The 22129-nt window shown below is 40.6% G+C and overlaps 1 protein-coding gene across 2 annotated transcripts in view; it reads right to left on the bottom strand.

Annotated features, from left to right (window-relative positions):
• Window positions 1-19124, bottom strand: part of chl1b (cell adhesion molecule L1-like b) — a 65884-nt gene extending 46760 nt beyond the window's left edge. For both annotated transcript variants that reach the window (XM_087801552.1, XM_087801550.1), the window contains exon 1: window positions 19070-19124. The gene's annotated coding sequence lies outside the window, so the exon portion shown is untranslated. The remainder of the gene's footprint in view (window positions 1-19069) is intronic.
• Between the last annotated feature and the right edge of the window lie 3005 nt (window positions 19125-22129).

The raw sequence follows: 22129 nt of genomic DNA on the forward strand, positions 1-22129 counted from the left end.
AAATGACATTTTCAACTCATATTTTCTTGAAGGTTGACATTTAAAATGGATCTTATGTGTCCCGAGCAAACAAATATCAAAGTAATGTGTAATAAACCAGTGTTCAGTGAATGTTATCTCAGACCTGCGTGAGTTGAATGAAGATTATTCTCTCGTCCGTCGAGCACAGATAACCTTCTCTTCTCTGCTTCAGTAGATACTGCCTCATAAAGTGAGCCATATCTAAAGCTCCTTCAACCTGACGCCGCAAGATAAATGTCCGAGCGTCACGGGTTCTCAACTTACTTACTAACGTCCGGACGTTACTGTGCCTGAAGGACGTCCAGATAACTGACGGCGCTCTCTTGTCCGAGCGACTCTCCATGGTTTGGCAGAAACTGGAGCTGATTTGATTGAACTCCAGGCACGAGGCCCACTCGCCCCAAAACTCATCTGTTACTCAGTCTGTCGAGGAGCGACAACAAGGCTGGACTCTGGCAAAGTGACGTCTCTGAGAGCACATGCTATGACCTGTCAATCAATCCCAGCCCTCGACGCGAGTGTTCTGTCGTCATGGTAACCGTCGGTTCACATCATCTGTGCTGCACGTTCTCAGACCCGAGAACAGACCAGTGACTCGCACATGTTCGCCGTCAAATGAGAAACAGGCAGAATTCCAGCTTTGAAATGAACCACTTTCCCGTGCAGGTCGCGGTCGTGCGCAGCGTTTTAATCGTCTCCACAATCACTGCCAGACACACGTTGACAGCAGATTTATGTCCACGTCTCACTACAAAGGCAGACAAATGGAAACGATGAAGAGTGAACGACTGCTCACCTGAACCTGCTTCCAAACACTGGTTACAAGAGACTCTCGCTCGGCCAGAAGCTCACAGATGGTGCTCGCGGTGATCGGAGATCTCGACTCCTGATTAACACACCTTAGTGAACACAATGAGCAACAACGTCTGTTGTGTCTCCGGCTTTATCACAACTCAGTTACACCAGCAGAAGCTCATCCTGCGTCTACACTTGAACATGAGGAGGTTCTTCTCTGAGAATTATTCATTGAAAATATATAGAATTAAATAAGAAGTCAGTGTTTTTATTTGTTTCTTCTGTTTTCTTCTTGGTAGTAACTGAATTGTTTGGGTGTGTACTGTGTAGTAACAATTCAAAAGGGTAAAAACCCCAAACTTTAAAAGTACAATTCACTTGTGGCCTTTAACTATAATAGCTTAGGTAGAACTTTATTGATCCTCAGGAAGTCTCCTTCGGGAAATAGTTTTTTCTCCAATTAGCCACAGCAATATAGCAATTATTCATAAAAAAAAAAAATAATAAAATAATAACAAGAACAAAGACAAATAAAGAGAAAGAACAAGATCATAGAATCATATAATAGTTCACAAAATTGAAATTTGATTGAAAAGGGTCTGAATGTGTTGAACAATAAAGATGGTTTAACTGTATTACAATATACTTTATTTATTCTCCTTGTTTTTAAACAACAGTTTTACTTCATGCATGCTCTGCCCTCTACAGACTGTTGCTATGGTTACCTTCTGAGTAACCCAATAGCAACAGCCTCTAGAGGGCAGAGCATGCATGATGTAGAACCGCGGTTACAAATGTAACTTGAAATAGTGTTTTATGTGCAAAGAAACAAAAACGATTAATGCACTGATTTGACAAATCTTGAACTTGTTGATCATAACCACACCCACTCTGCTGTGATTGGTCAAGCGTGGAGGTTTGTCGCCGCGCATAATCAATCCCTCCAAGGGACTTGTTGTATAAACAAAGCGGGCCTGATTACAGCTGGAGGTGGAGTGAACCCATTATTACGTCATAATGGACTCTCGTAACCTCTCGTTCGTCCAGATTTCACAGCAACTTTATAAAGTAATAAATGTAAAACATGGTCATGATGAGTCATACAATGTCTCTCTCTTTATTGACTGTATTAACATTTAAGGATTGTTTCACATGTTACATACTGGGAATAGATGTTTATGTTGTTCATGATGTGTGTAGTTCAAGCGCCTAAACATATGTGGTGTCTTGAATCCTGATGGTCAGTGATTCTCTCAGTTCCATGTGTTCGGTTCCGTCCGCACTGAGGTTAATAGTCTTGAAACCATGTTTTCTGACTCCATGTATATATATATATATTTTATATATAACGGGTATCTTCGTCAAACTATGTTACTAACTTTAGTTGTCATTTGAAAATACAGTACATTTTACTAACAAAATAAACCAAAAAATGTGGCACCAACACTTTCACCGCCAGGACATACAATAATTGACCAGAACACGAACAAAAGCCTGATTCCTCGACTCTCTTATCTCCACTCTTGTCCAGTTAGAAGTCCATTTACTCTGCCCTCCTCTTCTAGAATCAATAAGCTATTTCCCCCCGGTCACTTCTAGCAAGAGAGGGGCCTCCTCCACAGCAATTTAGATTGTGTACACACCTGACCCGGAGAAGGAAGGCAAACACGAATGAATTCATTAAGACGCACTGTAGTAATAAACGTGTCGGCATGGTAACCAGCTCTACTCCCCTGCAGGAGGGATTCACGTGGAAACGTTGAAGCGGACATGGAGCTCACACTCCAGCCTGGATCCACCACCAACCTGACCAGGGGCTGCTTTCATGGAGCTGCTGTGGACATGAACGCCAGAGAGAAACGCCAGGTTTGAATCCCACTGTCGTACGACAGCTTGCAGAGGAAACACCTTGTTCTCCTCAGTCCACTTATGCCCACAAGTAGGATGAATTATTTCCAGAAAATTGGCTTCTTTCCAGCTACAGAGGAAAGAGCGAACAGATCATTGAGCAGCAGGTCATCAGACGAGGAAGGATCTGATGGTCCTTTTAAGGTGTTTGCTTTTGGCCCTCATGGGGTCGACTCTCCAGGACCACTGAGGCGAGTCGGCTTGTTGGACGACACAGTTAATCCTGTGGTGGAAAATGGTGCCGGGATCTGTTTCACATGAGCTCACATGACGGGCCGGACCAAGATGGGTTTGTGTTGGTCTGTGTGTAGAGTGTGTGTAGAGTGTGTGTCGAGGGTGTGTAGAGGGTGGGGGGTGCACAGGGCGGGTCTGATTGTGAGTCTTTTCTCGCACAGACTTGCTCATCAATGGAGCGAGCGACTCTTTATCCTGCTCGACTCAAAGAGAAAACACAAAGACTTGAAACACAGTGTGTGGCCTGACAATGTTCAACATGACTGGGAATGTCTTTGTCAACTACAGCTGACCACGAGTGAATATTATAATAGTCTTACTTTCGTACAAGCACACGGTGATGGTGGGAAATCCACGAGCCCATTATTCACATTAGCTGCGTTGGCAGACAATTAGCACTTCTTAGGTGTTGTGGCCGAAGGGCAAGTTTCCATTAGCATGTGCACAAGAGAGGAAATCTCCTTCCACACTTTACACACACGTTAAGGTTTCAAAGTCAAATATACTAAATACTTGGATTAAACTTACATTTCTGGGGAAAGGTTTTTAAAAAAAAAAGTATATTTAGGGTAAAAATATATCACATTCTTTAGCATTTAAACAGAAACTATACTGAGGAATTTCAATGTGTTGTAAAACTAGAACCAAATGAACAATAACTTTAGTTTTTCTAATGCATTCATGTTAGAACACAAGAACTTTTCGTATTCACAAAAACTATGAATAATGAGAGTGGAAACTACTTGAACAAATCAAGGTTTTTTTAAATGCAAATATAGCTGATTCAAATCATTTTTGGGAGGTATTTTATAAAGGTTACAATATAAAGGTATTACATCTTCCATCTCCACCAGCAGAAGTACAGGCTCAACTATCATATACTTCTTCACTTGGCACAGTTTTGCACCAGATGGTCTTCTTGCATGAACACTGTTGATGTATTAGTCGTGGACTTTACCTACTTTGGTTTGGCAATTATGAATAAGCCAACTGTCAGACACATGGCCACACGAGAAATTGAGTTAGTAGAAGAAACGCTCAACATAAAACCCATTAACAGGTGTTGAAATGTCAAACCGAGTTAGCTTCTTAAAAGTGTAAAACAACTTGAAACATCCGTAAATACATGAGAGTCTCTGAAACACAACCTGCTGGTGTTTTTTTTTTACAACTTGAAAAGACAACAGATCATTGAAAAAAGAATGAAAGGCCATTTGGATATTATACGTCTGGCATGAAAAGCTCTGCCTGAAGACAAACGTTACTTTGTTTTGAATGTGTGGGCGGAGGTTGTTGTTTCTAACCAAGTACCTAAGAGGCAACACAACTGTACTTTTCACTGTTTCAGACAGTAGTAGTTTTATATTCTGTTCGATAAATGAAAAATGAAACCATTGCTTTGTGACCCTGGTCTGGAAAAGCGCTATATAAATAAATATTACTTACTTACTTATTGTTATGCACAGTATTAGCTGTTAAATATTTAAAGGCTAAACTAAGATATAAATGAGAATTTTATGTTTTGACTGCGTACGTGTGTAAGATGTTTATAAAATCAATAAAACAAGACTCGTGGTTCAAACTCAGACTTCAACGTCTTAAGATGAATCTCACACTCAAGCTTCTGTTCAGTGCCGACCACAGAAGCAGTCGCTGACTCAACACTTTATATTTGTAAATCGAATTTGATGAATCACATAATCAGACAAACCACAGAGAAAAGAAGTGCAACGAAAACAAATCATTATCAGTCATTGTTTCCACATTATCTGCATCTATGCAATAGAAACTCAGTTTAGATTAAAGGTCAGAGGTCAGAGGTCGGAGGAGCCACTTAGAGGCGAACAATGCAGTGAATATGAATAAAAGTTCAGAGACGATGATGACATCACGTCAAAACACGACTTTCATCTTCTCGTATTTGACTCAACGTTTACTGCTAATGTTGGAGATTATACTTTACATATACATGGTCTTGGTTTTCACAAACATACCTGAATTAAACCTGTATTCTTTTTGTGTAAATGTCTCACTTCACAAGTGTCCTTGTGTCAATAAAACACACTGTACACACAAGGTGACACTTGTTTTAATTCATCTCTTGGTCACTATCTGATGGTATCTAGAAGAACATTTGGATTTTCTATCAACAACATTGGATTCTCCAAACACCAGCCATTCAAAGCCGATTACTGTCGTGTAAAAGGGTCTTAAACCCATTTGCAGTCGCCTGACGGTCACACTTTAGTGACTTTATGTCATTGAAAATGTCACAACAAAGTATGAATGTTCTTTTCTTTTTTCACAGCGTCCATTCAATCTTTCTTGGAAGATCCGATCGACACCTTTGGTCTGATCGATGGTGAATCCTTTGGATTGTTTTTCTGAGTCGCCAGGAACGTAGAGAAAATGGAATTAACTTGTTAAATGAAAACTGTCAATCAATCGTGCAGATCAATACAATGGATTTGTTCTACAGGTTAGCCAAAGATGTCTCTTGAGGTTTTCAGCGGCAGATTTAATCGAGCCATTAAAGCTGTTTTTCTTAAACACTTTCTTCTCAGCAAGATAAGAAGAAATGACTTCCATGTCAAACCTGTCGGAGCCTGATTTGCTTTCCTATAATCAGAACCTTGGATTGAAGCCATTTACACGTGGAAGTTTAATCACGTCGCTGATGCTGATACTTTACAAAGAATGTTCCGACGTCGGATCATAAAGCAGTTTCATTTTCGGTAAACATCTAAATGTCAACAGACGTTCCCTCGACTTGGAGGAAAAACAAACCTCAGGGTCCAGAAGAACATTTCTACTTAAGAACGTCTGTCGAGCCTCTCGTGTGTCATCTGGATGTTTTCAGTCCCATCACCCGACTGGGCCGGGCTGAGCCTCGTCGTGACATGGGAACTCTTCTTAACGTGTTAAGAGCCGGCGGCATTAGCATTTTGGAGTCGCTTGAATAGAGTCGTTTGTGCCTCTTCCTGTGCCTCCTGAAAGACTCCATTAAAGGGAGATTTGAGGATTGCTCTGTTTTGCACATTCTGGCGTTGAATGGAAAGAACGATGATAGTAAATACTTGTTTTTTTCTTTCTTTTTGGAAAAGATCGACTCGTGTATTATTGTTGTCCTCATTATAATATGTTGATCATTTCTTAAATCTAGACATTGTTTATGTCGACCACAGACATCATGTGACCTGGAGTCTCTTTGAAATAAGAGATAACAGAAGAAGATCACGAAACATTATTGACTCAAGTTCCTTCTTTTCATAGTAAAAACGAAACAACATGAAAGAGAAACATTTGAAAGTTATTAAATATTCTGTGGTGGTTGAAACCCTTCGACGTATGGAGTAACAGTTCTGTGGAGACCAGATGTTCCTTCCAAGGGTGTGATTACATGGAATTGGTCAATAAAAACCTGTTTAAAACCTTCTTTAACGGCTTCTATGAAGAAAGAAAGGTGGTCAGCTCCAGAAAAGAATGCCAGTTTGGGTCTGTTGTGCATTAAAGGAGAACATATGGGCTCCATCTGTACTTTGGGTTTCATCCACTGCATGAATAATAATCTACTTTGAATGAGTGAGTAAGTAAGTAAGTTAGTAATAATTATTTGTAAAGATCTTTCTAGACCAGGGTCACAAAGATCTTTAACAAACAAAAACAATACAAATTATGTTGCGAATATGAACCAAACCTTTATCCTGTCGAATGAGAATAATTAAGTATTTGTGGTTTTAGACGTACATTTATCACAAAAGCAGGAAGATTCTAAACTAAATAAATTGACTTAATCGTTCCAAATGTTTCTTGTAAACAGAAATATGCTCGACATGTCAAATGAAAGAAGTCAAACTGTTCCTTCTTCGAAGGTGTCATCAATGTTAACATTACATGGAAATCTAAGCTTGACTTTCTTCTTTAACATCAATGTAGTTTCTTCTTCAGACATGAATAATTCCTTTGCTTTTAACGACTGTCAGGACAGATCTTTGATTCCTGCTGCGATCACATCCCAGACTGAACTGTTCTTTATACTTTACATCTCTTATCACACATCTTTACCTTTAATAATGCTTTTATTCCACACTCCCCTGGAGGCCTTTTATCAACACAAGCTAACAGCTACGTTCTCTATTATCATTGGCTGACAAACTGAATGAGTTTTTGAAAAAAGAAAAGCTGATGGGAAAACGAATGTACTTTATATAACAGCCTCTTAGTGTTTTCCACATTTCAATGTAAAGTTATGTTATATTCCACATGAAATACTGGTTCAAACCCATCGACGTGTATTTTTTTAATATAATGGTACAAAAACATGACACATGACACATTACACATTATTTTGTCTTTATCATGGACGCCTTAATCAGTTTATCAACACAATCTCCAAGGATTGTCATCACAAACATTGTGTAGTTTAAACCCAGGCAAAGGTTACACAATTCATTTCCAATTTCCTGATGTCAAATCGTGCAGTTAGAGCTTTAGTTAAAATGTTTTTTTTATCTTCTTCTACATCGTGACAAAATAATCCAGTTTATTTGAAAATAAATAAATGACAAATAAACATAAACCAAAGCTTTCTGGATTTAACTGAAATAAACATTTATAATATGATCCAGTTGTTAATCTAGAGCAGAACAAAACATTTTTGCTCTAAGCTTTTTAAAAATGTCTTTCCAATAATAAATTATTATTGTAAATAGCAGCTGAATGAACAACAACAATATGTTTATGTTTTAAAGTAAAGTCCAAATCATTCATTGAAATAAAATGAAGAGAAAAAACATTTGCTAACGTAAAACCTCATCAATAATACAAGTTTGTCCACAGTTACACTCATTAGTTGATTTATTTCAGGTGCAGCATATGATGCCAGATAATGAATATAATGAAAATTTTATTAAAACCTAACATTTCTAAACAAAGACTAATGTGTTACCGATCCAGAGAAGACACACAAAGGTTCAGCTGTTTAATTTAAGAGTGGCTCATTGATCAATGTGTTCTATTGATCGGATAGAACAGTGATGGTAGCAGTGAATCATCATCAGCACATAAAACTCTTGGATACAAATGTAGAACTCTTTGAAGAATAATAATAATAATAATTATAATAATAATAATGGTGATTATTGAAGCAGTAACTAGCATCAACATATGCGACGAGGCTGAAACGAACAAATCACAAACATGACATTTATGTTCTCTGGGGACACAGAGTGGAATTTATTGGGACTGTATTGATTGTGAAGCGTAGGTTGAAGAGCGAGCGGGAAACAGTGGGAGCTAAATGACTCCAGGCTCACAGTTAAATAGTTCATCTGGTTGAAAATCTATACTGGCAGGATGGGAACGACAGGAAAAGAGACTTCATGTGTGTTGAATGTAACAAGAACACGACGCTCATCTTAAGACGCAGAAGTAATAAACAAACATGATGAACGCGGCGGCGACTGACCTTTCATTTATTTTTGAAATATCGCCTAAGTCCTGAAATTGGGCTAATAAATCTGACTAAAGGATGTGCTTGAATATGTTTCGTCTAAAGAGGTGGATGATGAGAGAACAGTCTTCAACACCAGCCTTTAGTGAATCACTTCCTTCATGTTCCCACTTGAGTTCAACTGAAACGAGTAAACAAACATGTCTTCCTGTCTTAAAGGACTTTAATGAGGACAGACTGCGTTTTAAAGCAGAAGTCACATGACATTCATGCAACATTTCCTCCGACATGTAACCACAAGTGTAGGATCAGTAAATCCTTGTGAATTCATTGGCGCGATCACACCATCAGGTCTCAGATGATCTCAGTCAATGTGCCGAGGCAGCAGAAAAGGTTCGGCCATTAGTGTCGACGGTAACGATGATGGCTATAGACTTGCTGCGCTCGGCATTCTGGGTAGAGCTTCGGTCTGAACAGGACATTTCCCTCGACATGTATAGATAAAATTGTATTTACAGACCAAAGGATCTCAGTCTTTCAGCTCTTGCTACAGATTCACTGATAAATACTTTCAAGACCATCAATTGCTACAAAACAAGAGAATGAAAATAAAACAATAATTAAAACATGTCAAAAGATAAAAATACATTTGCACAAATTCATCTGTTTCACAGGTGGTTTAATCACCTTTGATTGAACCTATAAATAGAAAATATATCTTTACACGCACCTTAAAAATCCATCATGCCTGCACATAAAAGATAGAAATAACATAACAAATAATAACCAGGATTCATCAGCCAATTATAATGGCAGCTAACAGCAGTTTCTGGTTCAATTGAACGTGTGAACATTTGCTCATTGCACTGGAAACACCTTTTCAACTCGCTGTTTACTGACAGTGACAGATTTGCAAAGCTACGCCATCAGTTTAATGGCTCCACCTCCTGCTTTACGCAGCAGGAAGTCTCCCAGAGTTATAAATCAGCTTGTGGGGGTTGGGGCGTGGAAGGAGGAGGACAGACTTCGATGCCATTTTCACCGTTTATTGAGCCAAAATTAAAACCCCTCCAGCTAAACCAGGAGCCAGTGAGAGGTTCTTCTCAGGCTGGACATCATTATGGTTTCACCTTCTCATCCAGCGAGGGCTCACGGTTGGATTGTATTCGCAAACATTCCAGGAATATTTATATATATATTCATAGAACTCCCAAAATCATGTTTATTTTACTATTATTTGGCAACAGACTGTAATTGTTTGTCAAGAACATTTTTTAGTTTTAATGAAGCTCATCTTTTCTGTTGCGAAACAACCTCTCCATTCAGATCCTCGTCTAAAGTAAATAAATGAACTTTAAAGAGACTGTCGTGACGACATCGGTGGGTTTTCTGCCAACAAGCCTCCTTGAACTCAAAACTCGACATCGGTGTTCTTTTGAGCAGCAGCGACACCCCAGCACTTACTGGAGAGACTCATTGTTCGCTGCTTATTGAAGTCGCGCTCTTTACAGCGAGAGCATGTCGGGCGAGGATGTTGTTTACTTCGCGATGTAGACACAAACAAACAGATCCCTCTCAGAGACAACTCGGGCCAAAGCCGGACTGAAAAAATGAGGCTCAGAGGATCAAAAAAAGGGGTGTCCAGGGTTAAAAGTCCTTTGAGAGGCAGAAGACTGTGTCGCGTCCCCTGCTAGGAATGTGGTGAGTTTGATTATGAGCAAGAGTCGCCCCCGGAACCACAAAGAGCGACGACACAAAGGGTTAACAGCGCTGCCTCTGGCACACTTTTCAACAGCAGGAAATCCCATCACACTGCAGGTGGTGAGCAGAGAGTGAGGGGTTCAATTCTTGGAGGCCTTTCTGTGCGAGCAATGTCATTCAACATGTAACAATAGAGGAAGACCTGCTCGCAACCTTCAGGTCTGCACACGTCGACTGGTGAACCACAGGCCATCTGTAGCTCGGTGAAATGAGGGACCGGGGACTGCTCACTTGTGATCCTGAGGTGAGTCCAGACGAGGGGCCCTTATTAAAAACTCCACACAGGACCAGAATATATAGAGCCCGAGGGAATCAAACCTCCAACGCTATGGCGGCCCCTGGTTTGTGTTGTAAAATGGAAAAAAAAAACCTTGCAAAACAGAAGCTGTGAATTTGTTATTCCACATCAGATGTTCACTGTCAGGGAACAGACAGACACGAGGTCAGTGGCATCAATTATCTTCTTGTCTGAGCGATCTCTGACATCCTGGCATGTCAACCTGTCACCCCGTGTTCACTGAGGTGGAGGTTCACTCTTAAATTATCTTCAGTGCCGCCATGTTACCGGCTGCTGCGTCAGTGTCGGCATCACTTGCATAAATCACACCAATGCTCTTTACATGACTTGAAGTTCAGTCCAACCAGGTGTTCTGCAGGTGTTCGTCTCTTGTCGTCGCTCCATGGATTTAACACGATGGATATTTTCTATTTTATGTCCCCCCTTCATTTTCAACAGAAACACGACACTCGGGACGGAACGTTTTATCGAAAATATGTTTCACAACCAACATCAAATCTCTTTTTCAGACGCTAAAAAATGTACGAGTCGCGGGAACTTGATGAGGTCGTAAAGACGCCACGATCATAAATGTGACGTACGATGTTGTTAAGACACGCACCGTGGAAGATTGAGACATTTGCACTTTTCTTACTCTAAAATTAAATCACAAATGTAAATCATGATTATATATGAAAACATTCGCCTGCATTAAACAGCTTGTAAAAAACATTTTCTTGACGTTAACAAAGTGTATCTAATAACATAAAAACCAACCAAATGAATGTGCTCTGAGAAGGTGAAATATTAAAGTCCTTTCTTCGTTCTTCTGACATCGCTTTTCTCAGTTTCACCACATGGTTGGTACTGACTGGCGTTAAATAGTGATCACGTTAAAGCCCGGACAAAAAATGAATCTTTTGACACATTTTTCCATCAGAGTAGCGAGAAGATTCATTTAATTAATTTAATTGAAGAGAAATTTACCGATTAATTTCATAAAACAATGGCTCAGGAAGAATTAAAAGTCAAGTTTTTCTGCCTGTACGTGAGGGAAGCACTCGTGGTAACTGCGGTGAAGAAGGAAAATGACATCCTTGAGGCAGAAACTTTGAGGAAATCCTGACAGACAGCGACTTAATAAGGATCTGGCAGCAGACGGTGTCACAAGGCAGAGAAACGAGTGAACGAAAGAGTTTCTAGACTGAATGAATGTCAAATACTGTTTGTGAAACTGATGAACGTGATATTTGGAATATGCTGGAGGATCTCGAGGTTTGTGGTCTGGCACAGGTTGGTTGGATTGAAGCCTCGTAAAGAAACGAGAGGCCCTTGAATATTTCTGTGAAAATACTAAAGTGAGCAATAAAAATAATTCTTCAAACCACAGGTTCAGCATCTTGGTTTTTTTCTCTCTTCATTGTGAGCAATTAATTCATGAGAAAACTACTGTTGCATGACCGAACACAATTTAATCCGCTGGAAAAATGTTTGTGCGACACGAGTGTGAGTCCAGCACACCAGAAGACAAAGTTGAATAATGATTCCACGGAACTCTAATCCTGCTCCTGTTATCAAGCGAGGCAGACGAGCGAAGAGACGCGAACCATCACAGAGAGAGTGTCCGTCGCTCCAGAAGTGACTCACAGTGACTTGAACTCAATTTAAATGCAAATGTTCAGCAGACCAGTGGCTCAAAAAAGTGTGGAGGGTGACTCACGACTGAAGAACTTCAGCACAAAGATGACACAATCCCGGAACCAGGACGTCCAGAAGAAGTGACCGTCACTCACAGAACATCCTTTGTTCGACATCGATGGATGCACTTCCTGCCTGCAGGAATCAAAGCTGTTTTCAGAGAAAGCCTCCAAGACCTTTTCGATCGGCAACCATTCCAGTGTAAACCTGAGGTCTCCTTGTAACACTTTCTTAAAGAGGAGGAAATCTGGAATTCATTGTCGCTCGACCACAGCTTCAAACTGAACATGACCCTGAACCAGATTGAAACCATCAGTTTGAAACTTCTGCATCCAACATGTTCTCGTCATCACGTCAAGAAAAGTGCAAAACAATTTAAACTTCCTGGACATGAAGCAACGCTCAGAGAGTCAACAATCCTTTCATGTCAATCAAAGAGAAGCATGAGGAGTTTGAACGTCATTCTTAATATTTCTGTCTATAACTTGACAGTTACTTCCTGAACCAGGACCAGTCGATAATAAGTCCATGAAGGCGTCACGACTTGGATAAAAATACTAAAAGTGCTCCTGACTGGAAAAATTCTGTCAGGATTCCTAAAATTGAATCTGACTAAACCACACCTGGGATGTGTTTCATGTTCAGACTCACACGCCAAGATCATGTGCAACGCAAGGTGTAGTTGAAGTTCCACAGTAGATGTCCGTAGACTACACCAGAAATCTACAGAAAACCACTTGAGTTTCTTAAACATTGATGCAGACGACACGGAACGTTCAGGTACTTTAAACTACGTAGAAACATTATCACCTCAGCGAACGTAACTATGACGTCATGATATCACTTGAGCTGCTGCTCAATATTGAACAAGTCAGAGAGAAACTGAAAATGTACAGATGCTAAATCAAATGACTTTACAAAGAATAAGAAAAATAATTAAATAAATGAGTTTGGCTTTATTTCCTTATTTATCATCTGCAGCCCAGAATATCGTTTTCTTCCTGTAGCTTCAGAATAAACTGGTTCAAACTCCTGCTGTTTAACCTGATGGTTGATGATGTCCACGTATGTGTAACAAACCAGCAGGATTTTATTTTTACAACCCAGGTTCTCAGCAACAGACATCGTCCTCATTCACCAATCAGTGGCTCTGATGCGTATTTCAACAGCACCATTAACACCAGTTTACAAGGTGAGATGGTTTACCATCCCAGGAGGGGGCGTGAAACTGCAAAGTCCTTCTGCCTTTCAGAAATAGTTTGGAAAATAATGAGGTCAAAGAGGCAGGTGTTCGTGGCTGGTGGTCTGTGGGTCACGCTTGTAAAGATGGAGAAAGAATCTCTCCTGATGAGTTCACTTGGACGTGGACCAGCTTGGCAGCGACAGGAGTCAACATTCGCTGTGAAGCGAGAACATGAAGACGTGGACCTGCTGAGCTCTGGCTCACAGCAGAAGATGCTCGGGGCGAACGTTTCAGTCGCTTTGAAGGAAAAACGAATCATAATTATGGATCGTTTGAGGTCTCGTGTTTGTTATTCCTCTAATAAAACCACATGATTTGAATGAATTCTGTGCCTCGGACAAGTAAAAAAAACATATAAGTTTAGTTAAATCCTGAATAGTTTTATTTTTCTTCACAAATAAATGTTGCACTGCAGTGACTCAAGGATTATATATTGTTACCTGTTTTCTTGCAGAGTCATCGCACCTTAAACAGAAAATGAACCGGATATGGAAGTTTGAAATATTTATCTGCTGAATTTCCATCTTGACTACAAAAGCTTCTGCTGACACGCCTGGTTTTACATGGAAACACGTGCCTCCAAAAACACAATCAAATAAAGGATGTTGACGCTCGCCTCAGAGAAGAAGGTTGAAACCATGAGTATATAAAATATCGACGAGGACACAAACTAGTATTTGATGCTAGTTTTTAAGAAATCTTGATCTTGTAAATTCTCCATTGTAATGATGATTAAGATGAAATATTAACCTTAATGTAAACTATTTGTATTACTGGTTTTTATATTTGTATGTTTTTTTTACATACAAGGTTCACAGTGGCTCAGTGGCTTGATTGCCACAGCAAGAAGGTTGTTGGTTCACTTCCCAACTTGTGATCTTTCAGTGTGAGTTTGTATGTTCTCTCCGTGTCGCGTGGGTTTACTCCGGACACTCCGGTTTCCTCCCACAGTCCAAGAACATACAGAGGTTGATTGAGAACTTGTCTGTAGGTATGAGTGTGTGTGTGAATGTTGTGAGTCTTTGTGTGTCCTGAGACAGACTGGCCTCCTGTCCAGGGTGTCCCTCGCCTCTCATGAAGAAGCTGAGATAGACTCCGCCCCCGCGATTAACATAAAGGAAGTAGTGGCAGAAAATGAATGAATGAATTAAAAATATGTGCAGGTTTGTGTGTCTGTCCTACTGTGAACCTGTGACTCACTGTGTGTGGAATAAAAGATCATCTTATCATGTTCTGTTCTAGACACAAGTGTGAACTTGTGTATCTTCATAAATCACAAATAAACACACCTTGTTGACACTTCTTTACCCACAGGATTGAACAGATTTTCTCTGAAACAAACACAACTCCTGCTAAATGAAGCATTTCAATGAAAACAAAAGCAGATTACTGGTCGTGGTCACGTGTTCAGCCCACTTAACAAATTGAGCGCTGGGCAGTTCAGTCTCATTGTTTCATCGTCCTAATCGTGCCTGATCTGTTCTCTAATCTTCCGTTCGGAGGACAGTGCTGGGTTTGACTCCGGGCCTCACTGGACCAGTAAACAGGCTTTTACTATGCAGAGCAGACACCGGCTCATGTTCTCACCAGTGCTGGTCTGAGGCTCCAGTGGTCGACTCGCGCACCAGAGCCTGTCCTGGTGTAATGAGATCTCAGGGGAACAGACGTAGAACATGTCGTTTCCACGTCTTTTACAAACATCCAGCAATGAGACGACGGAGCTGCTTTCACTGTGTCCTTCCAATGACCTTGGCCTGTCGAGCTCGACAACAAAACACCTTATGAGTGAAAACAGCTTCAACTTTGACCTCATAAATCCTTGTTAGGGTTTCATCACATTTGTTACAGAGGTTTAGAGATTTAGCAGCTGTGCCGATAAACACATTCAACACTTAAATGGATTGTACAAGAAAAGTGTTTTTGATAAACATCAAATTGAAGTGTTGAATGTGTTTATCGGCACAGCTGCTAAATCTCTAAACCTCTGTAACAAATGTATACACCATAAACATACACCATCTCTCAGGGTTCTGGAGAGAAAACCTGCTAGAGATACTTACAGACTACCCAGAATGCCCTCTGCGTCGCTGCCTGTCAAAGTGTCCTCCTCATCCGTGATGCCCTTCACTTCCACCTCCCCAGGGTTTCCTTGCATCCTGCGACCACAGCCCGACACAATACCCTTCATGGGACACAAAGCCGGTGATAACGCACTCCTGCCTTCTATTCAGCACATTTGTCACTTTTATTCCTGCTCTTTGTCGCCGCACCTCAGTATGCACGACTGCGCCCACATTGAAATGGAAATGGTTCATCCTGGAGACTGAAGAAAACTTTGACTCCTCAAGGCTGTCATGTCTGATTTTCCAACAATTGGTTTGACCTTTTTACGCAGATTTTTAACATCGTTGGAGGATTTAGGAATTTGTGTTTCAAGAGCTTCGTTACAGAAGAAACAGACGAACATCATGAACTACTGCGATAAAGTTGTTGTTTTTAAGCCACTGTTGTTTCATTGCTTGAATATCTCAGCATTATTTTCAAACAGCCTTTCTATGATTTCCATAAAAAACAAAATAACAGTGTGTTGTGGAATCAGAAGCGACTCATCCTGAGGCAGCAGACCTGCTACATATGAAGAGTTTCCTTCTGACCTTTGAGAACACGAGCGATAACATTGAGCTTGTTTCTCGTTTGAAATTACATTTTCGACCTAATCTGCAGAGTCAGTCAGAGAAGACGTGGATCTCCTCGACGTGAACATCTGACACCATCTGTTCATCAGCATCTTATCAGGAATCCTTCAAGAAACCGTTCTTCTCAGCTTCCTCTCAACCACAGGAATTATGCAGCAAGCAGACAAGAAATGAATATTTCATGTGCCAAACAAATTTCCAGAACTAGAATTTGCTTTTGCGGCCGTCGCCGGTGAGAGACTTGAAAGAGTCTCAGGTACGACAGTCGTCGCCTGCAGCACACGAGTAATCATCGCTGTGAAGCCTGAGCTGAACCTCCATCACTAGTCTGGAAACATCTCCAAGGATTCTACCTTTTGCACCTTCGTTCCTCTCACAGTCCAGGTTCAGGGAAGGAAACATGATTGTTTGTTCACATCAGAGATGATGTTATTATTACTTGAACCTTCATTGTTGGAGTCATCAGGGATCATCAGAGATAAGAGCTTTAACAATGTATGGATTTAATTCATGTATTTACAGTTTCTCTCTATCATATCACCGTCTCTTCACCGATGACATCACAGGCTCGTCCTCCACAGCAGATACGTTTGATTCAAAACTAAATGAACACGTCCTGTGATGCAGCGATCCTTCTCCGCACTGTTGTCACTGCTGCCTAATCTTTAGTGGCCATCTGACGCAGCAGATTCCATCTGACGGATCAAATTATTACCCTGGAATTACACGGCTCATCCTGATAAGAGATTTATCTTCTACAAACAGGCTGCTTTAGAAGCAGAGATCCTGCCGCGACTCAGAGGGGAGTGAAGGCACCTGACGCAGGAGATGCTAAACCTACTGAGACGGTGAAGCGAGAATCAAATAGATTTGAGTGAAGATGAAGATTTAAAAGCTTCTCCTGTTGTGTGTCGTCAATGTTAGACAACTGTGACCTACAACTACACAACTACATGGTATTAAACAGCGTTAAACTTGTTACAATATTAAACGTTTCACTTACTAGAAATCAAACTTTTAGAAAGAAATCCCCAAACTCGTCATTTAACAACTATTGTTGAGCGTTAACTCATCATAATTTAGTAGAGCGTCAGGATTATCACCTCTGCCAAGGAGGTCATTGTGACCCACATGTTTATCTGTTGGTAAAATACCTTCAAAGTAGATGATCTGGAAGTTATTCGTGTTCTGACCATTTGGAAGGACGAAGGTTGTTGGTTTTTGTTCACTTGTGAGACTGTTTTCTGTTGTTAAAATCTGAAGCAATCATCCAATCATGCATTAAAACAGTGATTTCTTAAGGTGACGTCAAGAGTGATGCTGGTGAAGACGTTCACTCCAGTGAAGAAAACACAATCCCTTCTTTGATCGGTGTCTCTGTTCATAATGTGGTTTCAATATTCATGTATTATATATTGATCTGTTGGTGGAGAGCCATTGATTTTCTAGTTTCTTTCAGGTCAGCATTATCAGGATCACTGTGTGTCACGTGATTAAAACTTTGAACGTCACGACAACAATATGAAAGTGATTGGAGCTTGAGTCAGTGATATTGATACAAAGCACCGTCAGATGGAGAGCCAGGTGTAGACAGACCTGCCACAATAAAGCCTCTGATTCATTCTCAGCACAATGTCCCTGCACACAAACGTACGAGCGCACCTGTGGACAGGTAGAGACGACTCTCTCTGAACATGAAATATTACATTGTTTGAGAGATGTTTGTGTAGCAGCAGAGGACGTGGAGCAGCGTCCATGCTTCACTCTCATGTCCACCTGAAGCCACTTGACGAACCACAGGCTGCTCGACCACAGGATTCGTCTCTGTTTAAAAATGATTAAAAAGACCGAAAAAGGTCCGTGAAATGCTCCAGGTCGGAGCTGCATGTAAAGTGTGGAGTGGAGCGGAGCTGACGCGGAGCGGCTGAGAGGCACTTTGATTGTCCAATTATTGGCTCCGGCTCAGATTGTTTGGTGAGAAGCATTCGACCTACTTCTGGACACAAAGCACCACTGCCCTGAATACTGATCGACCAGGGACCACGAGAGACGACGGTCACACACTCGGCTTTTTACAACTCATTTCAACTCACGTTCATTTCTGTGCCAGGATGGTCACCTGAGCAGGTGATGAGAGAGGATCTCATGTCTGACCTTCAAAAGTCTTCAAGCATCACTTCTATCCACTGATGTCGAGCACAAATGTTGAAGAAGACACGATATAGGTCACAGAACAATAGCTTGAGAACACATGAGGGAGAACATGTTTCCAGGTTCATCAGCGATAATGAGACGCAGAACAACAATCCCATAATAATCAACATTTGCACACACAGCTTGAGATACATTTGCATAGAGTAAATATCCACAGTGAGGCATCAACACACACTGATCCATCATCATCACACAAACCATCTCTGGTGACGACACTTGAATCGTTCCTGCAGGATTGAATACTTTTTAAATACTTTTCCTCTCATGAAGCTTTAAATCCTCCTGAGACACAGTTTTAGATTCACATGTTCAACAGATGCTGAAGGTTTGTCTCAATATATTAACTTCAACAATAGAATGATAATAATATAATATATAAAGTCCGTTTGAAATGGTTATATTCACTGTCAAATACATCTTAGAGTTGTGTAGTGTGTGTGGTTTGTGTAGTTGAGTGAGTGATGTTCAATCAATGCATTGGGTTCGGATTTATTTTCCTTTTCACTGAATCAATAAAACCAGCTTCAACAGCAGAGACACCTGCAGCTCAGGTGTTTTACAGATCAGTTCAGCTTGAATTAGTCGCTAAAATACAATTTAAACGCGTGACTTCACGCTCGTGCGCGTCATATGAAGATGTCGCTGCAGAAGCTCACGTGACGAGCACCTGCGCTGTCATGAGAACAGGTGCGCGATGGTCCGTGAACGCACCGCGAAGAAAACGCGAAAAAATGATAAAAAAAAGACATAAAAGCTTGGAATGAACTTACCTTCAGGTGCGACTCATGTCGTGACAGCAGCGGAAAGTTGTGCTTCTGATCGTGCTGGATGGAGGCGGAGCGAAGGAGGGATGGGCGGGTCTGACCCGAGACCCCCCCTCACCATCACCCCCTCACCATCACCCCCCCATCACCCCCTCATCACCCCCCCTTCACCCCCTCATCACCCCCTCATCACCCCCCCTTCACCCCCTCATCACCCCCCCATCACCCCCTCATCACCCCCCAAAGATGCGGAGCTACTATCGCGGATGAAAAGCGAGGAGAAGTAATAAAGGTTTTTCTCCCTCTTTGACAAAAGACGGAATCTTGACGCAGTCGAAAGGTTTTGAGAAGAATCTAAAAATCCATGGCAACGAAACTTCAGCTTGTCTTGACCGGGTTAACCCTTCCCCCAGAATACTGACGTTATTCCCCCAGAATACTGACGTTATTCCCCCAGAATACTGACGTTATTCCCCCAGAATACTGACGTTATTCCCCCAGAATACTGACGTTATTCCCCCAGAATACTGACGTGATTCCTCCAGAATACTGACGTTATTCCCCCAGAATACTGACGTTATTCCCCCAGAATACTGACGTTATTCCCCCAGAATACTGACGTTATTCCCCCAGAATACTGACGTGATTCCTCCAGAATACTGGCATATTTCCCCAATAATACTGACGTTATTCCCCAGAATACTGACGTTATTCCCCCAGAATACTGACGTTATTAATACAGAATACCGACGTTATTCCCCCAGAATACTGACATTATTCCCAATAATACTGACGTTATTCCCCAAGAATACTGACATTATTCCTACAGAATACTGACGTTATTCCCCCAGAATACTGACATAATTCCTCCAGAATATTGACGTTATTTCCCCACTGACATAATTCCTCCAGAATACTGACGTCATTTCCTGTTGAATACTGACGTTATTCCTTCCAGAATACTAACATTATTCCTCCAGAATACTAACTTTATTCTTCCAGAATACTGACGTCATTCCCCCCAGAATACTAACATTACTCCTCCAGAATACTGACATCATTCCCCCAGAATACTGACGTCATTCCCCCATAATACTGACATTATTCATCCAGAGTACTGACATTATTCATTCAGAATACTGACATTATTCCCCCAGAATGCTGACAATATTCCCCCAGAATAATAACATAATCCCTTCAGAATACTGATTAATAATTAGGTTATTCCTCCAGAATACTAACATTATCCCCACCAGAATACTGACATAATTCCCCCAGAATACTGACACAATTCCTCCATAATACTGATGTAATTTCCCCCAGAATACTGACGTTATTTCCCTCAGAATAATTACATTATTCCTCCAGAATACTTACGTTATTTCCCTCAGAATACTGACGTCATTTCCCCCAGAATACTGACGTTATTCCTCCAGAATACTAACATTATTCCTCCAGAATACTAACATTATTCCTCCAGAATACTGACGCTATCCCCCCAGAATACTGACATTATCCTCCCCAGAATACTGTAATTATTCCTCCAGAATAATTACATTATTCCTCCAGAATACTGATGCTATTCCTCCATAATACTGATGCTTTTCCTCCAGAATACTGACATTATTCATCCAGAATACTGTCGTTATTCCCCCAGAATACTGACATTATCCTCCCCAGAATACTGTAATTATTCCTCCAAAATAATTACATTATTCCTCCAGAATACTGACAATATTCCCCCAGAATATTAACATAATCCCTTCAGAATACTGATTAATAATTAGGTTATGCCTCAGAATACTTACGTCATTTCCCCTAGAATACTGACGTCATTTCCCCTAGAATACTGACGTTATTCCTCCAGAATACTAACAATATTCCTCCAGAATACTAACAATATTCCTCCAGAATACTAACATTATTCCTTCAAAATACTGACATAATTCCTCCAGAATATTGACGTTATTTCCCTCAGAATACTGACGTTATTCCCCCCAGAATACTAACATTACTCCTCCAGAATACTGACATAATTCCCCCAGAATACTGACGTCATTCCCCCATAATACTGACATTATTCATCAAGAGTACTGACATTATTCATTCAGAATACTGACATTATTCCCCCAGAATGGTGACAATATTCCCCCAGAATAATAACATAATCCCTTCAGAATACTGATTAATAATTAGGTTATTCCTCCAGAATACTAACATTATCCCCACCAGAATACTGACATAATTCCCCCAGAATACTGACACAATTCCTCCATAATACTGATGTCATTTCCCCCAGAATACTAACATTATTCCTCCAGAATACTGACGCTATCCCCCCAGAATACTGACATTATCCTCCCCAGAATACTGTAATTATTCTGGAGGAATAATTACATTATTCCTCCAGAATAATGACATAATTCCTCCATAATACTTACGTTATTTCCCTCAGAATACTGACGTTATTTCCACCAGAATACTGACGTTATTCCTCCAGAATACTTACATTATTCCTCCAGAATACTAACATTATTCCTCCAGAATACTAACATTATTCCTCCAGAATACTGACGCTATCCCCCCAGAATACTGACATTATCCTCCCCAGAATACTGTAATTATTCCTCCAGAATAATTACATTATTCCTCCAGAATACTGACGCTATTCCTCCATAATACTGATGCTTTTCCTCCAGAATACTGACATTATTCATCCAGAATACTGTCGTTATTTCCCCAGAATACTGACATTATCCTCCCCAGAATACTGTAATTATTCCTCCAAAATAATTACATTATTCCTCCAGAATACTGACAATATTCCCCCAGAATATTAACATAATCCCTTCAGAATACTGATTAATAATTAGGTTATGCCTCAGAATACTTACGTCATTTCCCAAAGAATACTGACGTCATTTCCCCTAGAATACTGACGTTATTCCTCCAGAATACTAACAATATTCCTCCAGAATACTAACAATATTCCTCCAGAATACTAACATTATTCCTTCAAAATACTGACATAATTCCTCCAGAATATTGACGTTATTTCCCTCAGAA

Source organism: Callionymus lyra, chromosome 10 (assembly GCF_982586985.1).
Source record: "Callionymus lyra chromosome 10, fCalLyr1.hap1.1, whole genome shotgun sequence".
NCBI classification, from domain to species: Eukaryota; Metazoa; Chordata; class Actinopteri; order Syngnathiformes; family Callionymidae; genus Callionymus; species Callionymus lyra.